Consider the following 13,943-nt stretch of genomic DNA (forward strand, 5'->3'; position numbering starts at 1 on the left):
CACCCATCTTCAGGTTGCCCTGCGAGCTCCTTAAAGGAAGGACAGCCTCCGAGTTTAGCAAATTAAAAAAAAAAAACCACAGTAGAGAAGAGAATGCAATAACGTGTGCGGGACAAGTGAGAGAGAACGAATGAAAGACTAAACAAATGCAAAAAAATGCACATATAAATGGGTAAGTGAATGAATGAGTTGATCACTCTTCTTTCCAGTCAAGGACACAGCTTCCCCGAGCACTCGGCACCAGCCCCAACTTAGGCCTTCGAGACTGAAATAACTCCCAGCCTTAACACAAGCCTGAGTTCCTTCCGTCCTGGCGTGGGTGTCCGCGGAGGGGGAGCGGGAGGCGGAAGAGCCATCCCGCCCGAGGGGATTCCAGGCAGGAGCCAGTGGCAGCCGACGGCAGCGCCACTGCAGGGGACACACTGTTTATCCTTCCAGAAGCCACAGTGTAAACAGGAGAGGAGGTGAAAGCAAGCCGCGAGGCTCCCGCCCCCTGAGTCAAGGCTGGCATTTCAGACGCGCGGTCTGTTTGTGCCCTGGTCGCGGAGCTTCGGGAGGGACCTGATTTTGCTGCATCTGTCGTTAGCGTCCCTAGGGCGGCTGTGACTTAGCCTGCGTGTGTGTGTGTGCGCGCGTGTGTGTGTCTCCGTTTCCACGCAGACCACCCACCTCACTATTTCCAGTCTTTGTCTTTGGTAAATTCTTTTACCACCCATAACACCGGCCTGTTGTGGGACACAAGGGTGGCTGGTTGGTGACACAGTGACACACAGGTTGGTAAAAGAATTCAGCAGAGATGAAGGAGGAGAAGAGCAGAGGAGTTTATTGGGTGAAGCCGCCATAACCAACAGTGGCCACACAGACGACAGGCGCCCATCTGAGCCCCGAGGGCTGGCTGTGGGGGTCTTTTCTAAGGCCCGGTCACAAGGTGCCTGATCAGCTTGTGCGCAAGTCTCTGGCTGGCTGCAGGTGAGACAGGAGGTTTAGGGTCCATGAAGCGGGGGTGGGGGCGGTGGGGGCGGTGGGGTTTACGACGCCAGCTCGGTGGAGAGGTGGGCTGAAACAAGCCGGCCGGAGCTATCTGCGCTTGGGCATCACCCAGGGCTATCAGCTGGTGGGGGAAACACACCCAGGAAAGAACGTGCTTTATCTGCTGCGGGATCCCAGGCAGACATCTGAGAGCCCCGGAGTGGGGGTCGCTGGACTTGGAAGGACGTCAGTTGGCCCCACTCGGCCCACCATGCTCCCCATCAAGTACTATGGGGGGGAGCATACAGGAAGCCTGTCCCTGGGCCACGAAGGTGGCACATCAGGACCGCGTGTGTGTAAGAGGCAGGGTGGGTGGAGGCTGCCTAACAGGACTCACACCCCTGGAAGCCTGCGCGTGCGTGACATGGAATCGCTAAGGTGAACATCACCACTTAGCTGGACACCATACACGAAGTGTTACCTGACATTCAGGAATGGAGAACAAGGGTAAACAGCTCACTATGGCCGCCGGACAAGGGGGGCATCCAGGGCTGGCCGAGGGGGGAGGAAAGGGGCATCCCCAGAGCCAGACTCTCTCAGTCCGGCCCCTAAAGGGCCACATCCCATAGGGTCTGTGCCTCAGTTCCTCCCTCCAGCCTCCCACAGCCCCGACTCCCAGCACCGCACAGACGCCGGGGAGCTCGGGCCTCCTCAGGCTCCGTGGGATATTAATTCGTCAATTGAAAAGACCTGGATCACGTGTGGAAAACACCTTGCACAGTCACACATTCAGATAAAATCTGGAACGTAAGCATCTCATTTGAATAAATGTTTGCCATTCCTGCCTTTGCAACAGCCTTTGCAAACTGCTCCTTCATCTTCTGGCCCGAGCCCAGGAACCCCTCCCACCCATTCTAGCTTCTACTCCCAACTTGCACGAACCTCCAGGCCTACTTCGGGGAACTCTCTAGGCCAAGAAGACTAAGTAGCACTTTGCTATGTGTGAAGACATTAGCTCAATAGTGTAATTCACACTAAAGTGTGAATGAAGCCAACAGTTGGAGGGGAGCAGAGGGGAGGATGCACTTTAAAGCAGGAGCTGAATAAACCCTGTACGTTGCAAGCGTGTAATCTTTTTGGAACTCAGTGAACACTCCCAGCCACCCTGTCGATCTCGTCCCTTCACTTCAAAGTCACAGAGCTGAGCTACTCTGTTGTCTACCGGCGTGGGGCCTCTTCTGAGCCAAAATGGGACAGAACAATGTTTTGGAATTAGATCTGAATTTGAATCCCTCCACTTTTTAACTTTGTGACTTTGAGCAAGTAACATAGTATCTTCCAGGCTTCTGGGTTCTCATCAATAAAATGGGTCTGGGGGAAATCAGATTAGCCCAAGACAGCCCCAGCACAAGCAGGGGACGGTGCGCTAAGCGCTGGTTTCTCTCCCGTCCCTCCCGCTCCCTTCCCTGCTGCAGGTCTCTGGAAAGGATTTAGAAACGACCTCCCAGAATGTGTTCAGAAAATATTCTTTAACAGGTGTTTCTTCTCCAAAGAACCTCTTGGTCAAATAAGTTTGGGAATCACCAAATTAAGCAAGGTTAATCCTTGACCCTGCAGGACTTGTCAAAGTCTTCAACATGCTGGTACTTCAAGTCTTCAAGGCAGGAAGATTATGACATTGATTTGTTAAAATAATAATAATAATAATAATAATAATAATAATAATAATAATAATAATAATAATTATAAGAGTGTTCTCCCTGCCTTGAACAATGTTATCTAAGAACAGTGAACATACTTCTTGAAACTTAGTTTGCAGGCTGAAGGGGCAGATTTACCAGCAGAAAATCCCCTACTGCCTGAAAGAATTACTGTGATGTCAGCGTGGGGACCTCTCCAGGGGAGAGGAACCCCAACAGGTAGCCCCAGGCTGGAACCTTAACGGCAGTGTACCTTCCCGCCCCCACTGAGCACTTGCCTGACATCTCTTCTCACTCACCCCCATCCTTGTCCCTCTGCATTACCCCTTTGCATGCCTCTCGAGTTGGAGTCTCTGATGTCCTGGGGAGCAAGGTAGAGTGTGGCATAAAATGTGTATCCACATAATGACCATTGAAAGGATGGAGGGAGGAACAGGTGGCTAGATGGATGGACAGATGCATGGATGGATGGATGGGTGGATGGATGGATGGATTTATGTATGCACATGTATGCATATATGCATGGATGCATGGATGGACAGAGAGACAGATGGAATGATATGAGAGCCAAAATTCTCATCAAGGAATCAGCCCACCCATATTGGAACCTAGCTCTTCCACGGGCACACCATATGCTTGTGACGTAGCCAAGTCCCCTCTGGGCCTCAGTCTCTTCATCTATGAAATGGGGAGGCAGGCCAGATCAGGCCAGGCAGGTGACCAGTGAATGGAGACTGGGGGTCATGTGATGAACCAGAACACAGCACCCCTGAGCCCTAGTGATGGCAGCCTTGAGCAGAACAGACCTGGAGCTGCACAACCTATTTTTCTAACAGAAGACAGACATCTTATTTACTAGGTGAAATCTCCTGATCTCGATTATTGGCAATGAATTTAGTAATTTCCAAAACCATCTTCAGTCCAAACAAAACCCATCTGTGGAGTGTGTGTATGCCAAGGGCCACCAGTTCGAGCTGTGGACCAGATGGGAGTGAGCCAGTATCCATTCAACAGCCGCCAGGGGCCAGGACGCCAGCTATGTGCTAGCACATCATCACTCAACCTCCCATCAGTTCTAGGGGTGGTTACAGCCATTATCCCCACTTTACAGATGAGGGGATAGAGGCTCAGGGAGGCTAAGCAACGTCCCCATCATCAGAGGACCAAGATGCAGCTGGGGGCCTTGAAGACCCTCCTGTGACTGGCACACTCCCACGGTACCCCAGCCACGTTCCTTTTCCCTGGTACTCACTCAACCCCACAGCATCTCCGTGAGGGTCAGTCCTCCAATTTTACCAATGATTTCACTGGGTTCAGTGAGGCCCAGTGCCATGACTGGAGGAGACAGGTCCCAACTCAGGTCTGTGCAACTGAGAACAGTAGTGCAGAGGAAGGCTGCTGGCTGGGCACACACCGGGAAGCTGGTGTGTCATGCAACTCCCTGAAAGATCGGGGGGTCACATAAAGCCACCTCAGCAAATCATTTAATAGTGTGGATACAATTAGATCGCTGTGTCCCTTCTCAAGACCTTCATTTTCTTTATTTCGTCGCCCTTCTCCACCCGCCACTGATCCAGCAGGACACGCCTGATACAGTAAGGTAACGTCTTTGCCTTCCTCTGTGCACCTGTGTCTTCCAGGGAAACACACCCTGAATCCCAAGTGCGATTTTTCTAGTAAGACTGCACTGACATAAATTATATTTAAATGTCTCCACTTGTACAATAAATTGGCCAGCACAGCCCTGCCATGATCTCTGCTCTTAAGCCCCCCTCACGGCCTCAGGGTCCTCTAAGGAATTCCCCACAGAACTTCCAGCCCCAAAATAGAAGGAGCCTGGCGGTGAGACATCGCCCCTGCTAGGTTAGCATGGAAGGTCTTCCAGCTGGCATCACAGATGTGATCCACTCGGAGCCAGCCAGAGCTGGGAAAGCCAAAGGAGCTCTAGGGGAGGGGAAAAATCCAAGGGTGAGACAAACCTGAGTTTGCATCCAGACTCTGCCACTTACCACCTGGGTGGCCGTGGTGCTATCACCTGATCTCTCCGAGGTTCGGTCCTATGAGATCACAGGGTCTGGATCTGGGCACCTATGAGGATGGATCTCATCTTCCCAGGTCCCAGGTGAGACTCCTTGGGCACAGGTCCCATTTGTGCAGCAAACATTTACTGAGGGCATATTCCGTGCCAAATCACATGCTTGGCTCTGGGCATTCGAGCCTGAAAGAGCATCATTGGTCCCTGTGCTTTGTGGGGAGAAAGCAAGAAAATTCTGACTCATAAAGACCTTGATTTTAACCGCTCTGCTGCTTAACAAGGAGAGAAGTTTAGGCCAGCTATTTAACTTTGTGGCACCTCGTTTTTGTTATCTGCAAACTGAGAATAATAGTTACCTTTTCACATGTCTGTGACAATCACAACAATACATGAAAAATCCCCATCGCGGCCTTCGGGTCACAGCCAGCGCTCAACAAACCACGGCAGGCAGTCACTCGACCGACATCCCACGAGCAGGACTCAGTGCATCGGGGTTGCAGTATCAGCCTCTCTGGCAAAAATTCATTATCACTTCCTTTCTCCGTTTACGGACCTCAATTTACCCATCTGCGCAACGAAGGCCAAGTGGGCTTTCTAAAGAGAGTGTGGGCTCTGGGTCAGACTTGCACCAGAAGGCCAGCTCTGCCCGTTGTGGCCTCTGGCCCGGGGACCTCTGAGGGCTCCTTTCACAGACGTCCCCCCCCCACAGAACTCTGAGTCCTTTGTGTGCCCTTGACCACGTGTCTACAAGAGGAGCAGGGGGCCAGCATGTGACAGGCCGCACTGTCACTGAGACTGAACAAAGGAAGAAAACCACAGAATGAGGAGGCTGGCAGCCACTTCCCAGCTTGGCTATAAAGACCGTATGAACCAGCAGACACTCATTCTTGATTGTGTTCAGGCGCCATGTGATCTACGGAGCCGCCAGGATCCAGGAATGAGGCGGGGAGGATGAAGAGGGGCTGGAGCAGGAGCAGATTCACCAGGTCCTCCCTCCCCAGCACCCAGCACCAGCCCCTGGATACTGTCAGTCAAGGCTCGCTAAGTATTCATCTGTGGATACCTTCACTGACTGATTCTAACCTCACAGCGACTCTGTGCATAACAGTGATCTTGGTGGGGAGACTGAGGTCCAGAGCAGATAGGAACATAGATTTTTGTCCACCACAAGCTTCCAATCTGCCCTTCTTCCCACACACAGGAAATCCTTACCCGAGGTGAGGTGCACTGACTCAGCTCACCTTGCCTCCGCATCCTGAGAGCATCCGTAGCTGCACAGAGCAGGAGCCCGTCTGGTTGCCCTCTCCCTGGACCCACCTTCAGCCAGCACTCACTTCTCCAAAGGACACATGTGCCTCTAGCATTTATCTGTAAGATGGACATGGCTCATTCATTCAATCACAGAACCGGAGGATTCAAGGAAACATATTAAACACATAAAAAGACATTCCCTTGACCTCCTTGCCCCAGACCTCAGCTACCCTGTGCCTCAGCTGGGACATGCAGTCCCCCAGCCTGCAAAGCAGTGCGGCTCATCACCCAACCAGGGAATCACCTCCGATCCTGAGCTGCCCGAGAATCAGCGAGCTGCTTCAGTCCACTCAGATTTCACAGGCATTTGTGATCTTGCAGGGGGCCCGGCTCTGTGACAGATGAAGTGTTTCCAAGAAGTCTGGAGCCAGCCAGCCAGCATGCAAAGCCCAGCCCCACACCAGGGATGAATCACAAAAGTGTTATTCTACATGAAAGAAGCCAGATACAGAATGTCATGTATTGTATGATTCCATTCATAGGAAATTCCAGAACAGGAACATCCACGGAGACAGCACTGTGAGGTTTCCAGGGACGTGGAGAGAAGTAACAGTGAGTGTTGCTAACTGAGAATGGGGTGTCCTTTTAGGGTGATGGAAATGTTTTGGAACTAGATAAAGGGGATGGTTGCACAACACTGTGAATGTGCTAAATGTCACTGAATTGTATGTTTCAAGCTGAAATTTTGTATTATGTGAATTTCATCTCAATTTAAAAGATACAATCTCCTTCCTTAAAAAGCTAAAAATAGAGTTACCATATGATTCAGAAATCCCACTCCTGGCATATATGCAGAGAAATCTTCAATTCGAAAAGATACATGCACCCCGATGTTCATAGCAGCACTACTTACAACAGCCAAGACACAGAAGCAACCTAAATGTCTACTGATAGATGACTAGATAAAGAAGATGTGGTATATATAAGTACAATGGAATACTACTCAGCCATAAAAAATAATGAAATAATGCCATTTGCAAAACAAGGACTGACCTAGAGATTATCGTATTAAGTGAAGTAAGTTAGACATAGAAAGACAAATATATGATACCACTTATATGTGCAATCTCAAAAAATGACACAAATGAACTTATTTACAAAATAGAAACAGACTCACAGACACAGAAAATAAACATATAGTTACCAAAAGAGAAACCGGTGGGGGAGGGATAAACTGGGAGTTTGAGATTAGCAGATACAAACCTCTATATACAGAACAGGTAAGACAACAAGGTCCTACTACACAGCACAGAGAACTATATTCAGTACAGGTAAAAACCTGTAATGAAAAAGAACATGAAAAATAATGTATGTGTGACTGAATCACATGTTGTACACCAGAAACTAACACAACATTGTTAATCAATTATGCTTCAACAGAAAAAAAAATTTAAGTTAAGGTTAACATTACTATATATAAAACAAATGAACAACAAGGACCTACTGTACAGCACAAGGAGCTATATTCAATTCCTTGTAATAACACAAAATGAGAAAGAACCTGAAAAGAAGGTATGTATGTGTGTGTATATGTATAACTGAATCGCTTTGCTGTACACCTGAAACTAACACTGTAAATCAACTACACTTCAATAAAAAATAATTTTTTTAAAAAGCCAAGGTTAAGTTAAAAAATGCAATCTCCAATATCACACGTTTATATTACATCCAACAGCTCGGTAAAAATCACTTCATTCTAAAAGAGAATAACCTTATGATTTTCTTAAGTCTGAGCTGACTTCAAGGCTGCCTGCTCCTCCTGGTTCCACTTCTTGTTTCGACCCCACAGGTAAGCCTCCTTCTCCCAGGGGCCAGAGCTCCGAGAGCCTGACGTCAGCACGCGGGTCCCCAGGATATTTTCTCTGAAGATGCCACATGCTGGGTCTTTCAGCCCAGACAGGAGAGAGGCGCCGTCTCCTCCCGCCCACCGCAGCCCCAAGGTGCCCGGAAGGAGCCCTTCTTGGGCAGCCGGACCAGCCAGGATGGCCACCTCCCCTCCGGACGCTGCATCTACTGTCACAGCCTACGGAGGCACACACCAGCCTCGGCTGCCTCTGCCCACCCTTAGCCCTGGGGGCAGCGCTCTCCCGGACCCGAGTCTGCTGCCCTCCCTCAGCTCCCAGACCCTGCAGACTCAGAGGGCGGCTCTGCACCTCCGCTCTTCAAGGACTGTGGGGCATCCGGGGAGCTGCTTCACACCTTCTGTAAAAGGGGACGGTGCCACCATCCAGCGCCCACTGGAGCTGCAAGCAGTCACAGCACAGACACTCCAGAGTGCGGGCTCCCTGGGTCCACACAGGGGAAAGCACCCAGGGGAGAGAGGAGGCATGGACTGGATTTTCAAGGGCATGCAGTGTAGCCCAAAGGATGCTGAAGTGGGGGAGGATGGAGGGATAAACAGGGAGCTCAGGATCTGTAGATATTAACTATTGTATATAAAACAGAGACAGCAAGGTCCTACTGTGCAGCACAGGGAACTACATTCAATACCTGTAGTAGCTCATAATGAAAAAGAACATGAAAAGGAATATATATAATGTATAACTGAATCACTATGCTGTGCACCAGAAATTAGCACAACATTGTAAACTGACTCTACTTCAATTTAAAAAAAATAGCAGCTCTTCTATGAGTGATTTCACATTAAATCTGCTCAGTTTACATGTGGAAACCTTGCTACCTTCCACCCCTAGCCCTGCAGGCCCCGGATGAGAGGAGCAGATGTGCACAGCGCACGGAAAAGTTAGTCATGGGTTTTACTAGAAATCTGCCAAGTTCAGAGACCCCTGAGGGGAGGCAACCGGCTCATCAACCTGCAGACACGACCCCAGAGTGTGGGAGTGAAGGAAGGCCTGATTCGGGGACAACGCAGACGTTATAAGGTCTCACAGGTGGGTGGGAGAGGGGAGATGCGGGGAACAGAGAATGGGAGGACGTTCCCCCAAAGTGAGAATCTTTTCACTTTAAGGCAGCGTGTTGATGCAATTAGCTTATGATGAGAACCTTTGTGAAGCAGCCATGGAAAACATGCTATTGAGAGAACAGCGCTCAGACCCCAAGAGAAAGTGATAAGCATTCTTGTCCTCAGTCCTCACCCCTCCCTGGCCTGCCTCCAGCCTTTAGTTTCCCTAATGCACCGTCTGGTAAATTCTTCGACAGACTCTTGCTTGGAGATTGACTAGGAGAACAGCAGGCAGTTTGTGACTAGAACTCGAACCCGATCCCCCAGGACTCCGGACCGGCTCACTACACGGCAACACTCTCCTACTTACTTGGTCTTAGTCTCCCCATCAATAGTAATAATAATGTATTTTTTAAAAGACACCAACTTAGGGCTCTCACCGCACAGCACCATCTTAAGTCACCCACGTGCCCTTACTTTCTGGGGAATGTCCCAGTTAACGTCGTGCCCCAGCAGAATTATTAACGGGTCCTCACTCAGGCTCAGAAGCGGCCGCTTGTGAACAAGACGTGCCGTGTCCACAGCAGCCCTCTAAGAGATGCCTCACTGCTGCTGCCCATTTACACATGAAGCATGAGGCCCAGACCGATGAGTTATTTCAGCTGAGTGTCAGAGCAGGACTCAACCCAGTTTGCCTGAAACAGAGGCTGAGCTCGAATCTCCCTCAATGATTTCCTCTCAGTGTGAGTGGTACCCCTCAGACCCCAGGGCGGGGGGAGAGACATTTCTTAGACTCCATCAAGGGCGTTCAGGGTAACCAAGCGGGTGCAGCTCGAAGGCTCTAACAGCCCCGCTGTCAGCAGAGCAAGCCTTTCTTTCTATTTTTATAGATGGGGGAGGGGAGGTCTCTGCAAGAGTTCCTTGGGAAAAAAGGTCTAATATTTTAAAAATTGAACAAAATTATTTTATTTATTCCTAATCACCAGTGCCTAAAACAATGCTGGGCACGTTGGGTCCCAATAAATACTTATCAAATGAATGGGTGAACTATGATCAACATCTAGTATCTTCCCAGGCTGATGGCTACTTTGAACATGACCGACACAGACTTCCTGGTGACCAGTTACAGTCACGGCAAAAGTCATGGAAATAACCGTGTCAGAATCATCCAGCCCCAACTTCAGAGCGCATCACGTGGAAATACAACAAAAAGTCCTAATTACAGGAATCCTGGAGCTCCCCGACCTCGTTGGTAAAAAGTGTGCCCTGGCAAGGGCACAAAGCGGGAGACACGGGGCACATCACGCAGCCACTCATCCAGGGCCCCGTCTAGACTGGCACGCTGCCCAACACCAGCTCCGGAGCGGCCAGGGCGTAGGGTGCCGTTCCCGGGATCGAGAGCGGGTAGGAGACTTGAAGCCCAGGCATCTCCGCGAGGCTGGTGTCCCAGTGCCTCCCTGGTTTATCCCAGTCTCACCTGCCACCCACCACCTTTGGAGGGAAGTGGGAGGAAGGGAAGAAGGCGAGGAGGAGGACCGGGAGATGAGTCAGGGGAAAGTAGGGCAGACGCCTACTCTCCCAGCAGCATCCCAAATGCGGAAGGAGCTGCCTGATGCAACCGGTGGAATCCCCTCTTTCCTTGCCGGTTGCTGCTCAGCCTTTGTTTAAACCCAGACAAGACAGGGAATTTTCTACTTCCAAGGCCGCCATAACCATCTTCTCCTTGGGCAACCCGTAGCCTCGCTCCACACTTACGGGAAGGTGACTCCTTCCCTTAATTTTACTTCTTATGTTTTCTTAATAATATTTTAAAACTTTTTAAAAGTTTAAAAAAATTTTTTTATTTTGGGGGGGCAGTCATTACGTTTATTTTTTTTATGGAGATCCTGGGAATTGAGCCCAGGACCTTGTGCATACTAAGCAGGCACTCTACCACTGAGCTGTACCTCCCCCAGTCCCTCCCCTAATTTTAGACACCTGCAAATCCCATATATCCCACAATAATCCCATAATATGTCCTGGGTCCATGTTCCAAGAAGCTATAATGTTTGAGAAATACTGTCTTAGGTGAAGAGTCGAAACCCTGGCAGACTAGCTGCAGTTTATTGTTGAAAGTTTGGTGACTTTGCAGAAACTAAAGCCTCAACCGTGTCAGTACCTCTGATGAGATTTCATAGTGCAGCGTGCTTAGCGAGCAGCTGGGGAATGCAGGAAACGCATCATATGTTTGAGTTCCAAAGGAAGACCCCTTGGGGATCATCTAACTGAGCATATTGTTTTTACAAAATTATGAGCCTGGACACTCTTTTATATGAAATATTTGTTGGTGTTACATCAAAAGAGGTTTCCATGCTCAACCAATCTGAGGAGAAACTGGGTTAAGCAGGTGTCAAGGCTGCAGGACTTCTCAGAGCCTTTGATATGACTATTTCCTCTAAGACTCTCCAAGCAAATCTAGTACAGGATCTGTCTCTACCTTCCTTGATTATGAAGGTTTTATTTTGTGGGTTATCACCTGCACTGATGGACTAGGATCCACTCTTTGAGAAGAGCCAGTATCATCAAATCCCCGAAAAAAGCTCTCATTTACCAGCTCTGCAGCCTGCAGCACAACACTGAAGCTTCCTGAACTTTGTTTGCCTCCTTGGACTCCCCACCCTACAGCTACAGACAGAAGTGGAGTAACTATAAAACCACAAGCAAGACTCAGCGGGCACGGGGCACTCGTGGTGCCTCTCTTCCCAGACTGACAGCCATCGACTTAAAGGAACCCATCTGTTTGCCTGCGCAGGCTCTGAGCCAAATGTTGGTCTCAGGGATGTTTTCACATCTATTTCCCCAGCCTTCAGCAAAAGGGAAGAAAAATGACCTTTTAATTCCAGCTACACAGCACTGGGACCTGGGGAATCCAAGGATGAGAGACTTTCTATTTAATCTAGTATTTTCCTGCAGAGGTAATGACCAATTGCATTTCCTTTCTCAGGAGCTGGTGATGAGGGTGACTGATGGACAAGAAGTACCACATCCAGGTAACACATTTCAGGGTAAAGTTTTGAGAGTAAACTCACCTCATCATTTTTGAACACCGTCTGGCTTGAGTGGGTCTTCACAAAAAGTACCAGCATTCTGGGAACTTAGGCTGGGTGAGCCCTGATTTCCACAGATATTTATACTGTTCACATGCAATCCAAAAAAAGAGGATTTTTTAATCCTATTTTACAGGTGACAAATCTTAGCACCAGAGACTGGAACTGGCTTCCCAGTGCCAATGAAGAGCCAGGCTATACCCTGACCTTGTGCTCAGGGCACAGTGACATTGAAAGCTTAGTCCCTTCAGCACATTCTACACACTTCTCCAGTTCTCTCTCTGCCCATTCCCCTCTCCAAAGACACACTCTCCCATCCAGCCAGCCATTCATTTAAAAAAACAAGGTGAGGAAGGTATAGCTCAGTGGTAGAGGGTGTGCCTGGCATGCACGAAGTCCTGGGTTCAATCCTCAGTACCTCCATTATAAATAAATAAACCTAACAGGCATATGCAGAACAGATAAACAAGACTATACTGTGTAGCACAGGGAAATATATACAGGATCTTGTGGTAGCTCACAGCAGAAAAGAATGTGACAATGAATATATGCATGTTCATGTATAACTGAAAAATTGTGCTCTACACTGGAATTTGACACAACATTGTAAAATGACTATAACTCAAAAAAAATGTTAAATACATAAATACATAAACAAACAAACAAACTTACCTCCCCCACCCCCCAAAACTTGAACTTCTGATTGCTACAGGGCAGAGGTCCTCAATTCAGCTGGCAATATCTGGAGGCGTTTTTGGTTTTCACAACCGGAGAGGGTCACCGGCATTTAGTGAGTAGAGGTCAGAGGTGCAGCTAAGCACAACACAATCGTGTTGAGGCTGAGAAATCTTGGGCAGAGGGTATACAGTGAAACTTGTACACCTGGCACAAAATTCTTGCACTGTGTGCGTGCTTTTCATATATTAAATTAACCAGCCTTCAAAACAGCATCATGAGATCAGTAAAATACTACTCGATTTCAGAGGAAGACACGGAAGCCGAGAGTTGACTGCAGTTGCTCTGGAACACAGAACCGAGATTCAGATCCGCAAGCCCAGCTTCAAGACCCACACTCTAAACTGCTGTTCACAGTTGAAGAAGACACTGTCCATATTTCACTGTGGTGGTAGCAGTGGCAAAGCTCTGCGGCACACACAGGAGAACCAAGGCCAGGATACACCACCCTGGGATGTCACCTGGTGCTGCCACGTGTACAAGGCAGGCCTGGAGAAAGCAGACAGCAGTGGGGCTGATACGATCAGGAAGGGCTCCAGGCCCCCGAAGGGCTGAAAGGCCTCTGAGCTGATTTCCTCAGTAGCAGAAGAGGATCACGTCCCTGGGAAGGCAATACAGCGTAGAGACAGCGTCTGGGGATCGCCTGCACTGGCTCTCTCTCCTGCCTTGTTTTGCTTCCCCGTCTCCTGCAACCAAGAATCACTCTCCCTAACACTGCACGCACACAAGCCTTCGCCTCCAGCTCTGCTTCCTGGACCAGCTAGGCTAAGATAGACAGTATGTATCCCAGCAGAGCGGTCCTGTCAAGGGGACTATTACCCTTCTCTCTGTGGCTGGGTGACCCCAACTGTGTCCCTTTCACTCTGAAAGTTCTACAAGTCCATATCCTTTCATTTTGTTCTCACAGCCTCTCACCTTCCCACAGCACATAATGAAGCACCTGTGCGATGGACAGGTTTTGGATCACACTGACGAAGAGTTTCCCAATTAACGCTCTCCTCCGGAATCTATACCTTCTTGCGCCGCCCCCCACCCTTGTCCTTCCTGCCTTGCTGACACTCCCCAGCTCGGGTTTCCCCCACCTCGCCATCTGTTTCACACTCTCAAGTCTTTTCTCATCTGTGCCTTCTAGCCACCGGCCTTCTGGTTAATTCCTCAGTACTCTTAATGACACACTTGAAGGGTCATCCTCTCCAGTAACCTAG

At 49.2% G+C, this 13,943-nt stretch overlaps 1 protein-coding gene across 9 annotated transcripts in view; it reads right to left on the reverse strand.

Annotated features, from left to right (window-relative positions):
* Positions 1 to 13,943, reverse strand: part of FAM135B (family with sequence similarity 135 member B) — a 228,955-nt gene that overhangs the window by 154,128 nt on the left and 60,884 nt on the right. The window contains exons 1-2 of one of the 9 annotated variants that reach the window (XM_072949760.1): positions 6,260 to 6,402; positions 5,946 to 6,072 (exon numbers count right to left, since the gene is read on the reverse strand). The exons of 7 other annotated variants lie outside the window; for them this stretch is intronic. The gene's annotated coding sequence lies outside the window, so the exon portion shown is untranslated. Of the gene's footprint in view, positions 1 to 5,945; positions 6,073 to 6,259; positions 6,403 to 13,943 lie in introns of those variants that run through there. One more of the 9 variants, XM_072949762.1, reaches the window with a different exon arrangement.

Source organism: Vicugna pacos, chromosome 25, assembly GCF_048564905.1.
Source record: "Vicugna pacos chromosome 25, VicPac4, whole genome shotgun sequence".
NCBI lineage: Eukaryota > Metazoa > Chordata > Mammalia > Artiodactyla > Camelidae > Vicugna > Vicugna pacos.